Raw genomic sequence first — 19,806 nt, forward strand, 5'->3', positions numbered from 1 at the left:
ACACACACACACACACACACACACACATACACACACACAATCACATGCAAACACAATAATAATAAATGAAAAAATTTAAAAAGCAGTATTTTTAAACTTTTTGAATTTGCTAAAACCCATCTTCATCTTCTAATCTTTTCTCACTACTTTTTATTTATTTTTTTTAAAAAAAAGATTTAGTTATGTAGATGAGTACACTGTAGTTGTCTTCAGACACACCAGAAGAGGGCATCAGATCCCATTACAGATGGTTGTGAGCCACCATGTGGTTGCTGGGAATTGAACTCAGGACCTCTGGAAGAGTAGTCAGTGTTCTTAACTGCTGAGCCGTCTCTCCAGCTCTCACTACTTTTCATATACTTTACATATTCTTGGTTCTATAGATCAGATCATGTCCTTTAGCATACATGGATGCATACTCCATCTATAAACCAATTTGTGCTCCAAGGGCAAGTAACTCAGCTTTGACACTTAGAACCTGGGGTAGGAACTGATTAATGAGGTTGAGTTAATTATTCACACATCTGTCTTTCTGGAGAACAGTCTAGGGAATTGTTTAACCAGTCCAAATGAGAAAAGTGACATTGACCGGAGAATTTCTAAAGAAGTATATGAAACGGGTAAGTTCTAAGGACCCGATACGATAGATTTGAAGACAGTGATGACAATGGTGAAAAGTCCCCCCCATCTCATGCATACATGCACACACACACACACACACACACACACACACACACACACACACACACAGAGAGAGAGAGAGAGAGAGAGAGAGAGAGAGAGAGAGAGAGCTCAAAGGAAAATCTATGAGAGTCATTTTTCTCATTTCCAAGGCTCAACCTCAGGTCATCAGGTTTGACAGCAAGTGCCCTTACCCACTGAGCCATCTCACTGGCCCTAGGTTCTTAGACTTTGTGTGTGTTGTTCTGTATGGCCATGGTCATATGTGTGTATGTGTAAGAATATGTACATGTATGTGAAGGAGAAAGGTCAATGTATGGTGTCTTCCTTGCTCTTGCTTCTGCTTTATTTTATTCACCCATTTTTTTTTAAAGATGACTTCTCGCTATGTAGCCTTGGAGTTTGCTTTGGAATCCAGGCTGGCTTCAAACTCACAGAGATCTACCTGTCTCTGCCTACCATACCCATATCTATCTATCTAATTATACTCTATCTATCTATCTATCTATCTATCTATCTATCTATCTATCTATCTACCTACCTACCTACCTACCTATCTGTAACATCTATCTCTGTCTATATTTATCTATCACCTGTCCATCACCTATCTATCACCTATCTATCATCTACCTGTCATCTATCTACCAAAAAACAAAAGATAGGCATAGTTAAACAGTTCAGACAAGGTGTGGCCTCTGCCCACTACCATCTTGGCTCCAAGTCTCTACAAAGTCATCTAATAAGCTGCAAAATTCTTCACAGAAGATAAGGTCCTCCTCTGTGTTCCTGGGACTTTGGCTATTTCTTCTCCCAGTCGTAGCTTCCTAGGAAAAGTCTTTCAAAAGCCTCATAGCCAAAGAGGGATCATAAATGGCTCTTCAGAGCACTGGTTCTCAACCTGTGGGGCGCAATCCCTATGGGGGTTCAAACAAGCCTTTCATGGGGGCCACCTAAGACTATCAAAACCACACGTATTTACATTATGACTCATAACAGTAGCACAATTACAGGTATGAAGCAGCAGCGACATGGTCGGGGGTCACCACAATATGAGAAACTGTATTAAAGGGGCCCAGCAATCCAGCTTTAGACTGTAATCATCTCTGCCAGACAAACTGATTATATGATGGCCCCTTTGATACTACTGACAATTAATATGAAACCTCATGCCCACAGGGATCCTTCACATGTGAGGTGGATGCCCCAGGGTCATTGATCTTATCAGAAGTAAAGTCAATGGATCCAAAGGTTATGAAGAACCATTGAACCTAAGAGGAAAGACGAGACAAGGAACATCAGGGAAACTGACTTTCAGGCACCCTGTTGCCAGAACGGAGACCAGATGCTTCTCTTGATTTGGTTGGTAAGAGTCCACTATTAGGGGACTGTGTGGTGTTTTCAGTATACTTCCACCTCCCTTCCAGTTCAATACCGCATTTATTAAACAGGAACAGAACTTAGCACCAATAGGGAAACAGCATTGTGCTGTCACTCCTCCCATTGCCCGCCTCCTCAGCGCACCTGCCAATCTCAGCTTCTAACACCCACAGGAAACCCGTGGTGAAAGGCCACCATCATGTAGTTAAGCAACTGCACTCAGAACGATGGAGGCAACAGAAAGTAAACCTCAGTCCTAAGCTAACCCATGTCCAACCCCTCAGTAGCAAAGCGATCCCTCGCTGATGCTCGGGTCTCAAAGGCGCTCCGCATTCATCAGCAGTGTTAACTCATAACCAAATCCCAGCCTTCGACGACCTATAGAATCCACAGCAGCTGGGCACGGTGACAGATGCCTTTGATCCCAGCACTCTGGGAGGCAGAGGCAGGCAGTTCTTTATGAGTTCCAGGTCAGCCGGGGCTCCATAGCGAGACCCTGTCTCAAAACAAACACGCAAAACAAAACAAAACCACCACCAACAATCCCACCACATACGTAAGAGCACCCTAGGTCTTTCTTGTTTTCTCGCTTCTTGGTGTCGTTATTTTGTTTTGTTTTATAAGCTTTATTTTATGCGCATACAGGTTTTACCACTGCATGTGTGCTTGGTGCCTACAGACCCAGGCGAAAGCAGAAGAAGGTGTCAGATCCTCTGGAACTGCAGTTAAGGAAAGTTGTGAGCAAGCCACCATGTGAGTGCAGGAAATCAAACCCAGGTCCTCCTGGAAGAGCAATAAATGCTTTAACTGATAAGCCATTTCCCACCCTCCCTTCCTTCTTCCTTTTTGGCTTCTTATCCCGTGTCTTCCCTTGATGCTTGCTTCTCTAGTGCCAGCATCATCTCCTATTGCAAATAAGGTGTGTGACACAGTCAAGTCCAGGATGCTCATGGAACTTCTTCCTCACACAACTATTTACTCCAACACCATTGGGAACCTCAGCTCTGTCTACTCCTTTTGCCAGAAACTCCCAGTCCTCACAACACAACTGTACTCATGTCCTAGGGGAGCTCTCCAGCTCTCTGCAGACTCTTGTGGTGCTGCTAGTTTCTCTCCTCACAGGGCATCTGTCACATCCATCCTCCGCAGGGTGCATTACCTGTCTTCCCTAAGCAGACAAAAGCGTTTCTTCAGGCTGAGCCCATAGCCTGCACAGCTCTGCATAGCACCGTAGGCCATTCGGACACACTGGGTCCAATCTACTCTGTCACCTACTGAATATGGTTCTTGTGAAGGCAGAAGACAGGAAAGAGGGGACTGAAGCAGAGTCCAGGAACCAGGAGAGGGTGGCACTGTAGAATCACAGGAGCATATTAAATATGTAGATTTCCTCTCAGTCAAGGGCCCTATAGAAGTTTCTTAGGGACACTGTACAGGTGATATAGTAACATAAGATTCTGGGAAATGCCAGTGAAATCTGACAGAATTATGAAGGCACTGTGTACACGTGTGTGTGCATGAGTGTGTGTGTGTGTGTGTGTGTGTGCGCTCATATGCATGTGCTAGTGAGTGTTGCCTATGTGTATATTTCCATATGAGTGCACATGAGTGTGTAAGTACTTGTCCTCAGATTGTTAGGACTCCTAGTTCTTCCAAGGTTCCTCCCTCTCTGAGTAGTTCTGGTTAGACCCAGGACTCAACCAGACCAACACACTGACCCTTAGAAGGGCATCCTGGAAGGCTAGAGCTCAAAAGAACTTAGAGAGGGAAGGGCTGAATCACTGTTGTGCAATTGGACCTGGAGGTCTGGAGATGGTGGAGAGATTAAGTCACTGAGATGGCTGAGTAGGACCTGCAGCTCAGGCCCAGCTCCTGCCCGGCCTGGGAGTGGAGCACAGACACCTGCCTGGAGTTATGTTTGTTACCTAAAAATTCTGCCAACGAAAGAAAGTGGGTGAACAGAGTCTCACCTTCTCATTAACTTGCCTTCCTGAGCTTGGCAGGACATTGTGTCTTTCCAAACCTTGCTCCTTGGCCTAGTAACAAAATTTTTTTTCTTCAAGGTTCCACCTGAAGAAACAGAGGGGAGTGGAGAAGGTTTACATAAGTCCTGTGTCTAAACAGGTCGGGGAAAGGATACAGAGAGGAAAGGAGTATTGTGATGTGAACCAAAGAGAAGGCAGGGTCAGTTAGGGCCATTTGTCTACAAGGATCCCTGAGTAAAAGGAAAAAAGTTCTCTTTTAGCTTCGGGAGGGGCCACCCAAGTCTGGTAGGTTCTAGTATTTAACCTCTGAAAGCCCCAGCTTGCTTGGGCTAACGTGACCTGGAAGTGTTATGTAACACCACAGCACAGAAACAAAGCTGGTGGTGATGGGAGACACAGAGACAGATTGTTGGGTCCCCTGGAAAACTCCAAGATTCCCACCCAGCCTGGCAAAAATGCAGCTTGGAGCTTGAGGCTAGAGGAAGCCTAGAAATTTCCAGCTCCATAGGGACTTCTCGGCCCTTGGTCTGAACCTGTCCAAAACTAAGACACTTTATATCTCGTGCCAGCCTAATTCTCCTGAAGTATGCTTTCATCTCGCCCCTCCCTAGACCAGGTCACTCCCTGGCTCCAGAGGGCCTCCTGCTTCAAGTCTCAACTTTGCTGCCCCATCGAAGGCCCACCATCATCCATCCAGCCCTAGTCACATCCCTTCCCTCCCCTACACACCCTGACAAAACTATACACACCTGCATCCTCAAATCCTTTCTCTGCTTATTCCTAGTTCTGGTACCCATTCCCCTCTTATATTCAGAAAACCTTGTCTTCTCTCTGTCTATAAACTACCTATCCATCACAGTGTGTGTGTGTGTGTGTGTGTGTGTGTATGTGTGTGTATGTGTGTGTATGTGTGTGTGTATGTGTGTGTATGTGTGTGTATGTGTATGTGTGTATGTATGTGTGAATGTATTGCATATGTGTGTGCATGTATGTGTGTATGTGTGTATGTGTGTGTATGTGTGTATGTGTGTGTATGTGTGTATGTGTGTGTATGTGTGTGTATGTATGTGTGAATGTGCATATGTGTGTGCATGTATGTGTGTATGTGTGTATGTGTGTGTATGTGTGTGTATGTGTGTGTATGTGTGTATGTATGTGTGAATGTATGTGTGTATGTGTGTGTATGTGTGTGTATGTGTGTGTATGTGTGTGTATGTGTATGTGTGTATGTATGTGTGAATGTATTGCGTATGTGTGTGCATGTATGTGTGTGTATGTGTGTATGTGTGTATGTGTGTGTATGTGTGTATGTGTGTGTATGTGTGTGTATGTATGTGTGAATGTATGTGCGTATGTGTGTGCATGTATGTGTGTATGTGTGTATGTGCGTATGTGTGTGCATGTATGTGTGTATGTGTGTGTATGTATGTGTGAATGTATGTGCGTATGTGTGTGCATGTATGTGTGTATGTGTGTATGTGCGTATGTGTGTGCATGTATGTGTGTATGTGTGTGTATGTGTGTGTGTATGTGTGTGGGTGTTTATCCATTCACATGCCTCCAAGTCCTATTCTAACTATGCAGTAACTATTGATCTACAACACTAACTCCAATGCAAACAGTAACTCTGACAATAAAACACAGATGTAGACGCTAAGCACTCCCTGGACTAACCCTTAACACATGTACTCTACTAATGACCCTAGCAAGTTAAACATTTTGATTATCCCCGTTTTTCCTCTCTGAACATCAGAGAGGGGATATAGCATTGGCCATGGTAGAACCTCTCAGATTTGGTGGCTATTGAATATAAGAGGCTTTGGTGATCCCAGGAGAAGAGATAGCCCTGCCCCATCCTCAGCCGTGGGGTCTTTGAGACTCCTCACCATCTTGCCCTCAAATAAGTCTTCCCTGCACAGTGCCACAATCCAGGAAAGAAAGGCAGAATTTGGGCTGAAGCCAAGAGCTTAGGAAAATCTGTGTTCAGCATCTTAAACAGCCAGTGCCTTCTCAGGGTATCTTACACAGCACATAAGCACATTCTACCTTAAAGGCGTATGTACACATTCAGTTAATATTTAATGTCCTCTGCTTGAGAAGAACTCATAGTTCCTGATGTGCTGTTCTGTAGTTCTGTGTTGAGTAATTGTCAAGACTCTCCCCCCAAATAGAAGCACCTCATAAATCCTATACCCCTGTCATCGGAACCCTACGAGAATCCGCCCAGCAAGGTTTGTTTCACCTGTGCCCATTTGCACCCATACCCTGCTCCAAGCCCTAAGGCATTGTGAACAAAACCCTAGTAACTACATCATCTCAAACCCTAGTAACCCTGAGGATATCTGAAGAAGAAATAAAAAGTTTACGTAAGTTGAACTTTTCCCTAATGAACAGTAGAGCTTAGGAAAGAGGAAAGAGCACCCATTTCCCGGGATGGACAGAAAGCACTTCCACCCTACTCAAACTGCTTCTCGACTTTGTGTCTACCTACTTTATTCTTTCCTTTTTCCTCTTCTCCCACGTGTGTATGTGTGTGAGGTGTGTATGTATGTATGTGGTTACTCCTTCATGCCCAAGTGAATGTGGGTGTAGGAAAGAGAGATTGGCATTGGATTATTGCCTCCATTTTAGTCACTGAAGCAGGGTCTCCAGCTGAATCTGGGGCTCTCTGATTTCACTAGTTCAGCGAGCCACCTTGCCCTGGAGATTCCCCTGCCTCCGCCTACTTAGTATCGATATTACTGCTGGGCTGCCGCGCTCATCCACAATGTATAGGATGCTGAGGCCCTGGTTTCCAATCCTTCTGTTTGCTTAGCAAACATTTTATTTACTCAGCCATCTCTCCAGGCCCTGGTTTATTTTACATCATTCTTGTTGTATATATTGTCCTGGGTCTGGCAGTATTAATAGCCTCATGGGTTTGTCTTATGAATTTCCCTTGCATTGGGAACACCCAGTTCCATTTTCCATGTTCTCCCCTTCCTGCACACAACCCTGGGCTCCATCTGGCTCCGAATGGTTTACTTCCCCCTCATCTTTCCACCTCAGTGCCCTACCTTCCTTCCAAACAAATCTCTAGTAATGCTCTGACTTCCTTTTCTTAGCTCCTGGTATGCAGAGGTGAGATGGGAGCACCTCTCAGTAGATGAGTGAAGACTGTGAGAAGCCATCCCGGAGGTCATGATGGCGTGATGAGTTTTGGAGGACAGGAGAGAATTAGCCAGTACAGTAGGGGATAGAAGTGCTAGGTATGAAAGACATCTGGAGCAAAGAAAACATCTCCAACAAGAAATAGAAGAAATTTAGAGTTATGGGGAACAGAAAAAAAGTACTATATAGCTAGCTCCGGTACATTGGAGTGGATAAAGGGGCAGACAATGATGTCTTAAACAACCTAAGTCTCAATATTGATTGGATTTTGGGAGCTGGATGGAGCAGGGCTTGTAGGAGAGAAGAATTCTTCTTATAAGAAACAACCACGAGGAACTCCCTGACCACCAGGGTTCTCCAAGGTGCTTTCATTTTAGACACCATCTCCTATTGGAACATACTCTCCCATGACTAGCATCACAGTGTCCTTCAAAGATCTGGCCTAGATGAAGAACTGACCTGACATCTAAGAATATTACCCATGGCATGCACATCTATTTAGTCTGCAAACGTCTGCTTTCCCAGAAAATGTTTTCAAAACAGAAATGAGTCCAGACTTTATTCTTGCATATTTGCTTCATTTGTGTAACAACATGGGAGAGTGTTGGTGTAAATAACTCACTTTATTGTAGGGACTGTTTATATCAGGTTGATGGTGATTGGCAGTACACCTGTGGAAATATATTTAGAACTGTTCATGTCCTATCGCAAGGGCTGTCACATCACTTAGCTGAGACTTTTGAGGCTAGATCATTAGGGACCAAAATGGAATCTAGGCTGAGTCAGTCGGTGTGTGTACTCACTATGGCTAATCCAGTCTATTCACTGCCTGTGCTTAGCATTGAATATTCTGTACTTTGATCTGGACTTGTTGCACTTGACCAGTTTCAGAGTTCAAAGGCTGATGGGTAATGTTTTTAGTTCCAGGAGTCATGACTTTGAATTGCTGTGAACTATGTGATAGAAAACTCTGAAGTAACATGTGTCATTAAACGACTTCTAGTGTACCCCCCTTTCACATAACATTCCAGTCTTCATGTCATGGCTATCTAAAGCACTTAAATGTATAGCAAGTAAATTTTTTTCTGGCCAAAATTAAACCAAATTTTAATTCATAGGTTAAAATGGACTCATTTAGCTGTTAGGTACAGGTATTTGACTGTTGGATCTAGTTTCACAAACTCACAACTTCCTCTGGGCTTGCAAGACGTAGTTCAGGGATCAACAAGAGTCTTCATCCAAAACAGAGCACTGGGATTTCTCCAGGCCCCCTTCCATCCAGATAATATTTAATTTCTATCTATACTTCTATACTCTTGTTTGAACCAGGGGTTCACAGAACTGTGTTCCTCCTTGTTTATGGCCCATGCTTTCTTTTTTGTTTTATTGGTTTTTTGTTTGTTTGGTTAGTTGGTTGGTTAGTTGGTTAGTTGGTTGGTTGGTTGGTTGGTTGGTTGATTAGTTGGTCGGTTGGTTAATTGGTTGGTCAGTTGGCTGGCTGGTTTTGGGCTCTAATTATATTATCTTGTGTGATGGCTCATCTCCCCATTCTTATCTCACCTGAAAGCTCAGCTTATCCTGGGATTAGATCCAGTCCTACAAGGGTAGAGCTGTTACAGGGAGAATTTAGAGCCTAGATTCCCTGTCTTTAACCTCTCCCTTCTCTCAGTCTGTCACTATGGAGTTTTTGTCTTACCCAGTCAGGTGTGACTGTCTAATGTAACTAACATGCTCTCAGCATCTGCTCGCTGGGCCTAGGCTGGGCTCCCACCTGTGCTTGGACTTTAGAAGTTTAAAGTACGAGACCTTGAAATTGGTCCTTACAAGCTCCAGGCGCTGTATCCCTGGGACACGTGTCCCCGGAATCTGCCCCCAGGAGTCACCAGCTGTGTTCCATGCACACCTTCAGATTCCATCCACTTTACGGCTCGCCCAGGCTCGCTGCCCGACAAACATTAATGTACATGTATACCTCTGCCCAAGCCTTGCCTGGGTTGTCAAAGCCATGTTACTACCTTCCAACTGCTTCTCATTGGTATTTACTCCATCTCCAGACTCTGATTCCTAACCAGAATTGACCTGACAATAATAACCATGTCTGTCACATGACCTTTGGGTCCTCAGAACCCTCAAAGCTTCCCTAGACTAAAGACATTCTCTTACTCTGAACTTGGCTTAAATGTAAAGAATTACCCACCAGGGACAGGGGTCCCGGACTCCTGACTAAGACCAGTGCTCTTCCCGGGTGAAGCAGGATTGCCTATCTTAGTGTCTCTTTTATTTGCCTCTGGAGAAAATAGCTATTCCACGAGACAATTAAACAAATTGCAGTTATAAAAACAAGCAAATTAAGGTATTTTAAAATTAAATTATATACTAATCAGTATGTTTTACATTGTCACGCAAATTTAATAAGTTCTGCGTCAGTGATGTTAAACAGGTTACTGCATTATAGACTCCTTGTGTCCTTTAATATGCAGCTGGAGAACATTAAAATGTTGGTAATGAAGGATGGTGAAGTGCTTCAGCAAATAAAGGACTTGAACACAAGCCTGGAGTTCACTTGAGTTCACTTCCTAGAACCTACGTAAAGGTAAGAGAGCACTGATTCACAAAGCTGTTCTTGGCCTCTACACATATGCTGTGGCCTGCACACACTCTACCTCCAATTATCATAAATAAAATGCCAGCAACAGGTTGGTAAGACAGTCAGGGGTTGTAGCTGTTTTTCAAGTATATTGGCCTATGAATGGTTTTCTTGAGGTACACTGAATATTTCACCAGAAGTTCCCCCTGAAAAACACCATGTAAAAGATACTGTGTTAAACTTCATCAACTGATCTGTGCTCATCAACAGAAACTTGACTGAGAAGGAAAGTCGGGTTGGGGCATAGTTAGGGCTTCTCTAAGCATTAAATAAAATAGCATCTATCTGGGATGTGTAGGCTGTAGGCTCAGTCCACATCACTGTCTCATCAAGAAAAAGAGCTATGCTCAGAAGCAAACTCTAAATGAATTAGCGACTTACACGTAACTCCCCAAATAATAAAATTCTAGAAGAAAGCAGAGGGGGAAGGTGCTTATTATTGGCTATGATTTCATGGATACCACCAAAACCGCAGGCAACAGATGCAAAAGTAGACAAGGGGGACGCCATCTCTATAGTTCCATTTCTATTGCTGTGATAAAATACCAAGTCCAAGACAATTTATAGGAAGAAGATTTTATTTGGCTCATGCTTCCAAAGGGATTAGAGTCCATCATGGTGAGAGGCATGGTGAAAGGAGCAGAAATCTGAGAGCCATGTCTTGGACCGCAAGCAGAAAGCAGCAGGTATGAGCTAGACATGTGTGAGACTATCTATTCTCAAAGTCTACCCCTAGTGATATATTTTCTCCAGCAAGCTTGTGCTATCCGAACCTCCCCAAAGAGCGCTACCAACTGGGGACCAAGCATTCAATGGCTGATCCTGTGGGGGACACTTCTCATTTAGACCAATAGAGCATCACATAAGGAAAGTCTGTCCAGCAAAGAAAACATTAACAGAAAAAAAAAAAAAAAGAGAGAGACAACTCAGGAAAAAGGATGAAAAATATTACAAACCACCTAGCCACTAAGGAGTTAATTATCAAAGTATATAAGGAGTTCCCACAATATAATAACGTCCCCAAACTTCCCAAATGGCAAAAAAAAAAAAAAAAAAAAAAAAAAAAAAAAAAAAAAAACCATTTACTATCCTGACGTTAAAAGAGGTTGAAGGGGCTGGGGATTTAGCTCAGTGGTAGAGCGCTTACCTAGGAAGCGCAAGGCCCTGGGTTCGGTCCCCAGCTCCGAAAAAAGAACCAAAAAAAAAAAAAAGATTAAAAAAAAAGAGGTTGGGGTTGGGGATTTAGCTCAGTGGTAGAGTGCTTGCCTAGGAAGCGCAAGGCCCTGGGTTCGGTCCCCAGCTCTGAAAAAAAGAACCAAAAAAAAAAAAAAAAAGAGGTTGAAGAATTGAATTGAGCTGGCTGACACAGCGCAGCGCATCAGTGGTAATGTTCTTGTCTGGTATGTACAAGGCACTGGGTTCAACCTCATTGCTACAAAAAGTGGGGTGTGAGATGTAAAACCATGCCAGAGAGTTTAGTAAGGCAGAGAAGATTGAGACCCAGAGACTCGGTGGGCACACATCTGAGACTTAGGCAACTCCCTGCTAGACTCCTGGCCTGGAACACACAATATGCTCCTCACATTAGAGAAACATATCCTATGGTCATGTAGGTCCAAAGCAGAGTTCTTCATGTTAATGAGGTATCTAAAGACCTGGAGGGCTTAGCCAATAAGCCTCCCTTCCCAGACATTCCTCCCTAATATTTAATCTTAGGCCTACCCTGAGAAGTATGGTACATTATGCATCCATTTTCCACCATAAACAACCAATAATCTGATTAGAAACATGAACTGTCTCTTTCATCAATATCCAGCATGGGGAGCCATGGAGAAGGCTTTCAACTACAGAGCCACAGCCTAATCGCTGGTAGAAGGCCTCTCTGCACTCCCAGCCACAACCACCACCAAGCCTACCTCTGCCAAGCTAAGAACAATCACTACTGGGACAGGCCAAGGCTCTCCTTTACCCAGCCCTGGGCTAGATGCTGTCCCCAGTCCACAGGCTCCCGACTCCATTCTTGGCTCTTCTGAGACTTCCAGCTGTGCCTGGATGCCCAAGAGTCTGAGAACCCCATGGCTCTGGCCTTGTCACAGCCACAGGGACCCCCGAACCAAGTCTGGCTTTCTCACATCTCAGACTGCACTTTCCCACAGTGTCTCGGCATTTCTCTATAACTCAGTACCTGCTCTGTCGGCAGTGTGGGATAAATGCAGTCAAACTCCCCAAGAGACAGTGCCCAGCATCAGATTATATAAATAACATTGATGATGGTGGTGCTGATGGTGATGACGATAACTCAGTGTTGGTGAGGATAGGATAAACGCCAAGCTTTTTATTCAACTGACAGAATGTAAAATGATATGCTGTGGCAGAAGAGTATAGAAAGTCCTCAAAAATAAAAAATATATGGGGCCCAGAAATGATGGCTCAGTGGTTAAGAACACTGTCTGCTCTTCCAGAGGACCCGTGTTTGGTTCCTAGCATCCATAAGGCAGCTCATAACAGCCTGTAACTCCAGTTCTAGGGGATCTAACACCCTCTTCTGACCTCTGTAGGTAGTCACTGTACACATGTAGTGTACACGCATGCTAACAAAGCACCCATACACACAAAATAAAAATAAATATTTTTTAAAAATTAAAAATTGGACTCTTACATGACCCAGTATTCAAAAGAATTTTACCCGAAAGAACCAGTCAAAAATCTCAAAAGTAGATATTTGCCCTCCATGATAGCTCTATTCACAATAACCAACTCATGGAAACAACCTGTATGATTCCCCATAACAAGTGAACAAAGAAAGTGTGTATGTGTGTCTGTACACATGCGCGTGAAATTTATTCAGCTTTAAACATTATGAATACGTTTCTGTAACATATGACAACATAGACAAACTTTAAAGACATGCTAAGTAAAATAACTCTGTCATAGAAAGACAAATGCCCATACCTGTCATTTTATATGCTAAAAAGATAGTCCTTACCAGTTAGAGCTAAGGACCCACGGGGAATTACTAAGTTTGAGCTACACAAGGGAGATAAGTTCTAATGTAACTGTAATGGTTAGCCTTAAATGTCAACTCATCACAACCCAGAAGCACCTGAGAAGAGAGCCCCAGTTAAGCCTAGATCAGGTTGTCCTGTATGTCAGTGGGAGACCGTCTTGATTGTTGATTGGCCTAGGAGGACCCAGCCCACTGTGGGCAGCACCATTCTCTATGCAGAAGGTCCTAAATTATTTACGACAGGAGAAAAACAGAAACAGCAAGCCAGCAAGCAGGCACCACACATCCATTTATTTCTCTCTGTCCTTTACTGTGCATAAGATATGACTATGCTTGAATTCCTACCTTGACTTCTCATTGACTGACTACAACCTGGGACTGTAAGCCATAACGAACCCCTTTCCTTCCCTACGTCGTGTTTGGTCGAGGTGTTTTATCACGGCAACAAAAATGAAAATGAGAGCAGGACTACTTTAAGTTTTCTAAGAGGGTAGACTTCATACAAAAATTTACTCAACCCAGATAGAGCACCAGTGACAGACCGAAGAAACTATCCTACCAAAGTGTACAATCAAAAGCCAATGTGTTTATCAGGATTACTTACAGAATTATGGGCGAGGAGTTACTTGCAGGAACATTGGATAATACAAATACAATACTGCATTACTCAAAAACCCTGAGTATAGATGATGACTCATAAAGGCTGTATCCTAAGAGTTCTCTGCTTGATTTGCAGACAACACAACAGACTGGAGAGAAGCCTGTCTCCCCAGAGGTCCTTACTATTTATATAACCTTGGGGAGAGAAGGGCGTCATTGTTTGTTTCCTATTGCTGTGACAAAATACCATTCATGACAAAAGCAATTTATTGAATTAAGAGTTTATTTTAGCTTTTGGGTCTGGAAGGAATAGACTCCATCAGCAAGGGAGAGGTGTGGTGGCAGGAGCAGGAAGCCAAGGGACTGACTACATCTCCAACCGCAAACAAGCAGCAGAGAGAGCAAATGGTGAGTGGCATGAGGTTATATACTCTGAAAGCCCTCCTCTAGTGACATACTTCCTATAGCAGGGCCATACTCCCCAAACCTCCCCAAATAGCGCCCACAACTGGGGACCAAGTGTACAATGCCTGAGCCTCTGGGGGGAGTGCATTTCTCATTTAAATCAGAACAACAGCCTATTGTAAATTAAACTTACCCTTATCCATGTAGTGGTTTGAATGAGATGTCCCCTGTGGTCTGAGGAGTTAAATACTTGGTCCCCAATTGATGGGTATGACCTTACTGGAGGAAACATGTCACTGGAGTTGGGCTTTGGTACCTCAAGAAGATTGGTATCATTTCAAATGTATTCACTCTGCTTCCTGTTTATTGTTCGAGACATGAGCTCGCAGATGCCGTTCCGGCCACCATGGCTGCCTCCTACCGTGCTTCATCACCATGGAGATGGACTCATTCCTTTATAAGCCCCAAATGAACACTGCTAAAAGTTGATTTTGTTGTGGTGTGCTATCAAAGTAACTAATACGCCCAACAGTCCTGCTCCTGGATATTTGTCAAAGAAATAAAAAAAAAAAAAAACCATGTCTAGTAAAAATTGTTCTTAAGTGGTTGTAGCAATGTTATTTGTAATAGCTTCGGTTAGAAATGATCCAAAAGGGCTGGAGAGATGGCTCAGCGGTTAAGAGCACTGACTGCTCTTCCTGAGGTCCTGAGTTCAAATCCCAGCAACCACATGGTGGCTCACAACCATCTGTAATGAGATCTGATGCCCTCTTCTGGTGTGTCTGAAGACAGCTACAGTGTACTCATATATAATAAATAAATAAAATATTAAAAAAAAAAAAGAAATGATCCAAAAGCTCCTCAAGGGGGAGGATGCCTAAATAAACTATGCTACATTCATATCCATGAGAAGAAGCCAGTCTCTGGAGGTTCCATGATATATGATCCTGTTCCTAAACACTCCTGAATGCGTGGGCAAATGGGGGAGCAAGTTTATGTGTGCATGTGGAGAGCAGAGGAGACCTTGAGCATTCTTCCTTACACGTTGCACACCTTGCTTCTTCTTCTTTTTTTTTTTTTCTTTCTTTTTTCTTTTTTTCAGAGCTGGGGACTGAACCCAGGACCTTGCACTTGCTAGGCAAGTGCTCTACCACTGAGCTAAATCCCCAACCCCACAGACCTTGCTTCTTGAGACAGAATCTCTCATTGGCCTGGGCTTGCCAAGTAGGGATAACTGTGAGAAAGAGTAGTAGTATTGGCCTGCTACAAGTCCCCGTGGCCCACTGTTTCTGTCTTCCCAGGGCTGTAACTACAAGCATGTGCCAACAGAGCATGCTTTTTCCCATGGTTCCTGGAACCAAACTCTGCTTCCTGTGTTTGCATGGACGGTGCATTCTCTCCAGGTTTTCTGTATACAAGGCTTCATAAATGGCAGCCACGTAGAAGAGTTGCCACATCTGGCCATGACAGGGAAGGTACAACTGTGCGTCCTGGGGGACATTTTGTAGTGCTGTTTCCTGATTGTAGTGGTGGACACAGGAATCGGTGCATCTGATAAGGTTTAAAAAGCATCATAAAATTGTGTACAAACACGAGCGGTGTGAACCACCAAGCATCTGTGTTTGCTTGGTAGCATAATAAAGTCCATCTCCTGGTTTTGATTATGTCTAAGGCTAACTTGAGGAAAACTGGATGGAAAGAAAATGTGAATGGTATAGTATTGTTAAACTTAATGTGTCATAATTTATTTCAAAATTTAAAATAATCCAATTATTAATGTCAGACATGATGATGTGTGTCTATATCACTGGGAAGACTGGGTCAGGTAGGTCATTAGTTCAAGGATAGCCAGTCTTCCTTGGCTATAGAACAAGATATAATTCATGTAAAAATTTTTTTTTTACGAAGTGACCGGCAAACCCAGTCATTGACAGCCTGGGTTTGATACTTGAGCGGGGAAAGCCAACTTTTCAATGTTGTCTATAATCCCCACATACTTTTTGTGGCACATTCATTTGCACACACACGTAACAAATGTACTTTAAATTTTAAAAATATGTCAATAGGAAAGGGCTGGAGAGATATTCCAGTGGCTAGGAAGGGCTGGAGGTATTGTCTGGTAGTTAAGAATGCTCGTTGCTCTTATGGGGGACAGGGTTTCAGTTTCCAGCACCCGCAGACAGCTCATAGTTCCAGAGGATCCCCTGAGAAGCTCTCTTCTCTTCTTAATGGGCTCCTGCAAATACATGGCGCACATAACTCATGCAGGCACATGCATAGGCATTTACATTAAAAAAAAAAAAGGATACTTTAAGAAAATCAGTAAGCGGGCTTTTGGTTGAGTCAAGACGAAAGGTTCCAGGCAGGCAAGAGTCACTTGCCATTTACCATTTTATGACCTTGAGTCACTCAGATCTACAGATGACCTTCCTGGCTTCACCCTGTTCTAGCTGTCCAATGCTGGGGCTGTCACAATCCATGTCACAGATTCCTCATCAACGGAGTGGAAACAGTACCTGTTCCTATAGCCTAGGCTTCAGAAGAAGACTGAGCATACCCAGAGCCTTTAACATTTTCTTACCATTTACCATTATTATAAGAATGTCTCTCAGTGTCTCTCACTGCATTGCGAACCTCTGGAAGTCAGGAGCTTGCATTCACTCAGTTATTCAGCCTATACCATGAGCCCGTGTTCTATACATTGCTCTGGATGTCCAGGATGGAGCAGTGAACCGAGAGCTTCTCTTTCCTCAGCAGCTACAATGCTCCATCAAATTCTTCACATATCTAGCCTCTAGCCCAGAACCTAGTAGATGTTCAGATGTCTCAGTGTGGACAACTGGAAGAGTGCATCTGCGTTTCTGTGGATGGGTGTGCTGCATTCAAAGAAAGGACGAAATGAGATGTGAAATCCGCTCTTCTATAACTTTTGTAAATAATGGTCATGTGATCTTGAAAATGAACTTGCTGTCTCACGTTCCTTCTCTGCATGATTTCCCATTTGACATTATGCAGTGGATGAGGCAGAGGGTGAAGAGTAGGAGAATGCTAACTAACACGGAACAGGCACACATCCAGTGAAGGTTTAGAGGATTGGATGTGATAAAATATATATTAAATATTGCACATATATTTAAATATATAATATTTAAGCATCTTGCATATAATATTTGAATATAGAAATATGTTTAAATAATTTAAAAATATATTATTTTATGTAGGGATATATATATATATATATATATATATATATATATATATATAGTGTGTGTGTGTGTGTGTACTTGCACGCACATGGGAACTCAAAAAATCCTTCATGTTTCCCTTCTCAAAGACATTAAATATGAGGGATTTCTGTCCTAAGAAATAGAAATTACTGTGACTCGCTTTTTTAAATGTTGAGTTTGAAACCTGTCCATTTGGATTTTTGTTGGTATTTGTTAGAGAGGAATCCTAATCTCTCGGAAGAGCCTAGAGAGCTGGGGGGAGACAGTTACTTGTAAGGGGCAGAGCAAAGCTGGTCCTTAGAAAGATTCCCAACCTGTTTCTCACAAAGCTATGGCTGTCACTTCAGGTCTGATTCATATAGGTCTTGCTGTATTGTGGTGCTTTGAATGAGAGCCTTGTAGGCTCTGTGGTGGTTTCAATGAGCATGAATCCTAAAGTTTCGAATCCTTGATCCTTAATTGGAGGAACTGTTTTGGGGAAGGATCAGGAAATGTGGCCCTGTTGTAGGAGGTGCATAACATGGAGTGGAGTGTGCTTTTCCTTTTCAAATGTCTCAGGCTCTATCTGTCTCCATCTTTCAGGCATGATGTAAGCTCTCAGCCACTGCTCTACGGCTATGCTTGCCTGCCGCCACCATGCTTCCCACCATAGTAATCATGGACTGACTCTGAAATTATGTTTTATAACTTTCTTTAATAAGCTGTCCATAAAATTTATTTAATGTATATGAGGGCTCTGTCTTCATGAATGCCTGCAGGCCAAAAGAAGGTATCAGCTCCCATTATACACGGTTATGAGCTAACATGTGGGTTCAGGGAATTGAACTCAGAACCTCTGGAAGAGCAGCCAGTGCTCTTAACCACTAAGCCACTTCTCCAGCCCCCTATAAACTGTTTATAAATTAATCAATTATATGCTTCTTTTTATAAGCTGCCTTAGTCATCGTGCCTCTTCACAGCAATAGAAAATCAACCCAGATAGGATCATGTATTTGAACACCTTGCCCCTTGCTGGAGGAAGGTCCATCACTTTGAAAAGTTATAGCCTCACCCACTTCCGGTTCACTTTCTCTGTTTCATGGTTGAGGCTGAAGATGTGATCTCTCGGCTTCCTGTTTCAGCCGCCTGCTGCCATGCCTTTCCTGTCTTTATGGACTCTCCCACCAGAACTGCAAGCTCAAATTCTTTTCCCTTACATTGCCTTTGCTCATGGTATTTCGTCATAACAGCAAGAAAGTAGCCCATTTGTAGCCCAGTGGTACAGATTGGAAGTGAGACCCAAAGGGCGTGTGTTTAATCTTTGTGGTCAGTTTATTATTGGGAAGTAGCAGATACTTCAATAGGTGCAGCCTAGCGGAGGGAAGTTGATTAACTGGGGAAATTTTCTTCTAGGGTATAGTGAGATTCTGGCCTTTCTTGTCACAGTGTGTTGTGTGACTGTTCCTGGGGAGACACAGCAAGTGTCTATTTGCCTCACATAGGGCACCGACAATAGGATAAACAAATGGTGCTTCTCAAGTCCAGATGAGGTTAGTGCGGTTACTTATAGAAGTATAGGTAACACAAGCACAGCAGCGCCGTGGAGAAGCTACGTCCCTAGAGCTCACTGCATAAATGCCAAAGAGTTGGGCTTCAAGGAGTCTCCTTTCTTTCTGTAATTGTTGTTATATAATCCTGCTGGAGGAGGTGTGGCCGTGTGTGTGTGTGTGTGTGTGTGTGTGTGTGTGTGTGTGCGCGTGTGTGTGTGCGTGCGTGTGCGTGTGTGTGTATGTGTGTGTGAGTGTGTATGTGTGTGTGAGTGTGTGTGTGAGTGTATGTGTGTGTGAGTGTGTGTGTATGTGTGTGAGTGTATGTGTGTGTGTATGTATGTGTGTGTATGTGTGTGAGTGTATGTGTGTGTGAATGTGTGTGAGTGTATGTATGAGTGTGTGTGTATGTGTGTGTGAATATGTGTGAGTGTATGTGCGTGAGTATATGTGCGTGTGAGTGTGTGTGAATGTGTGAGTGTGAGTGTGAGTATGTGTGAATGTGTGTGAGTGTATGTATGTGTGTGAGAGTGTGTGTGAGAGTGTGTGTGTGTGAGTGTGTGTGAGTGTGCGTGTGAGCGTGTGTGTGTGAATGTGTGAGTGTGAGTGAATGTGTGAGTGTATGTATGTGTGAATGTGTGTGAGTGTATGTATGTGTGTGTGTGTATGTGTGTGTGAATATGTGTGTGTGAGTGTATGTGTGTGAGTATATGTGCATGTGAGTGTGTGTGTGTGAGTGTATGTGCATGTGTGTGTGTGTGTGTGTGTGTCCCCAGAGCTCTATGTCTTCCTTGATCACCTTTCTCTTATTTTTTAGGCAGAGACCCTCATGGAGCCTGGAGCTGGGAAGCCACCAAACCCCTGGGCTCCTGCTGTCCCTGTTTCCCCAGCTCTGGGAGTATGGGGCATGCACCACTGTACCTGGCTTATTTTCTAACGTGAGTGCTGGGGATCCGAACTCCTGTCCTCATGCTTGTGCTGCAGACGCTTTTACCAAGCCCAACCCCTACCAGTTACAAGTCTTGACCAGATTTGCTTGGTTCTGGATGTTTCTTCAGTTCATTGAAATTTGTTTCCTTCCCTCTTGTGAATGGATGTGATCTACTCCCGTGTTTGTTCTGCCCCTTTCCTGAAAGGGAGGCATCATCTCAGGCTACCAAGTTTCATGGGAAAAACAACAACAACAACAAAAACCAGCAGT

This window comes from Rattus norvegicus, chromosome 9 (assembly GCF_036323735.1).
Source record: "Rattus norvegicus strain BN/NHsdMcwi chromosome 9, GRCr8, whole genome shotgun sequence".
In the NCBI taxonomy this organism is placed as follows: Eukaryota; Metazoa; Chordata; class Mammalia; order Rodentia; family Muridae; genus Rattus; species Rattus norvegicus.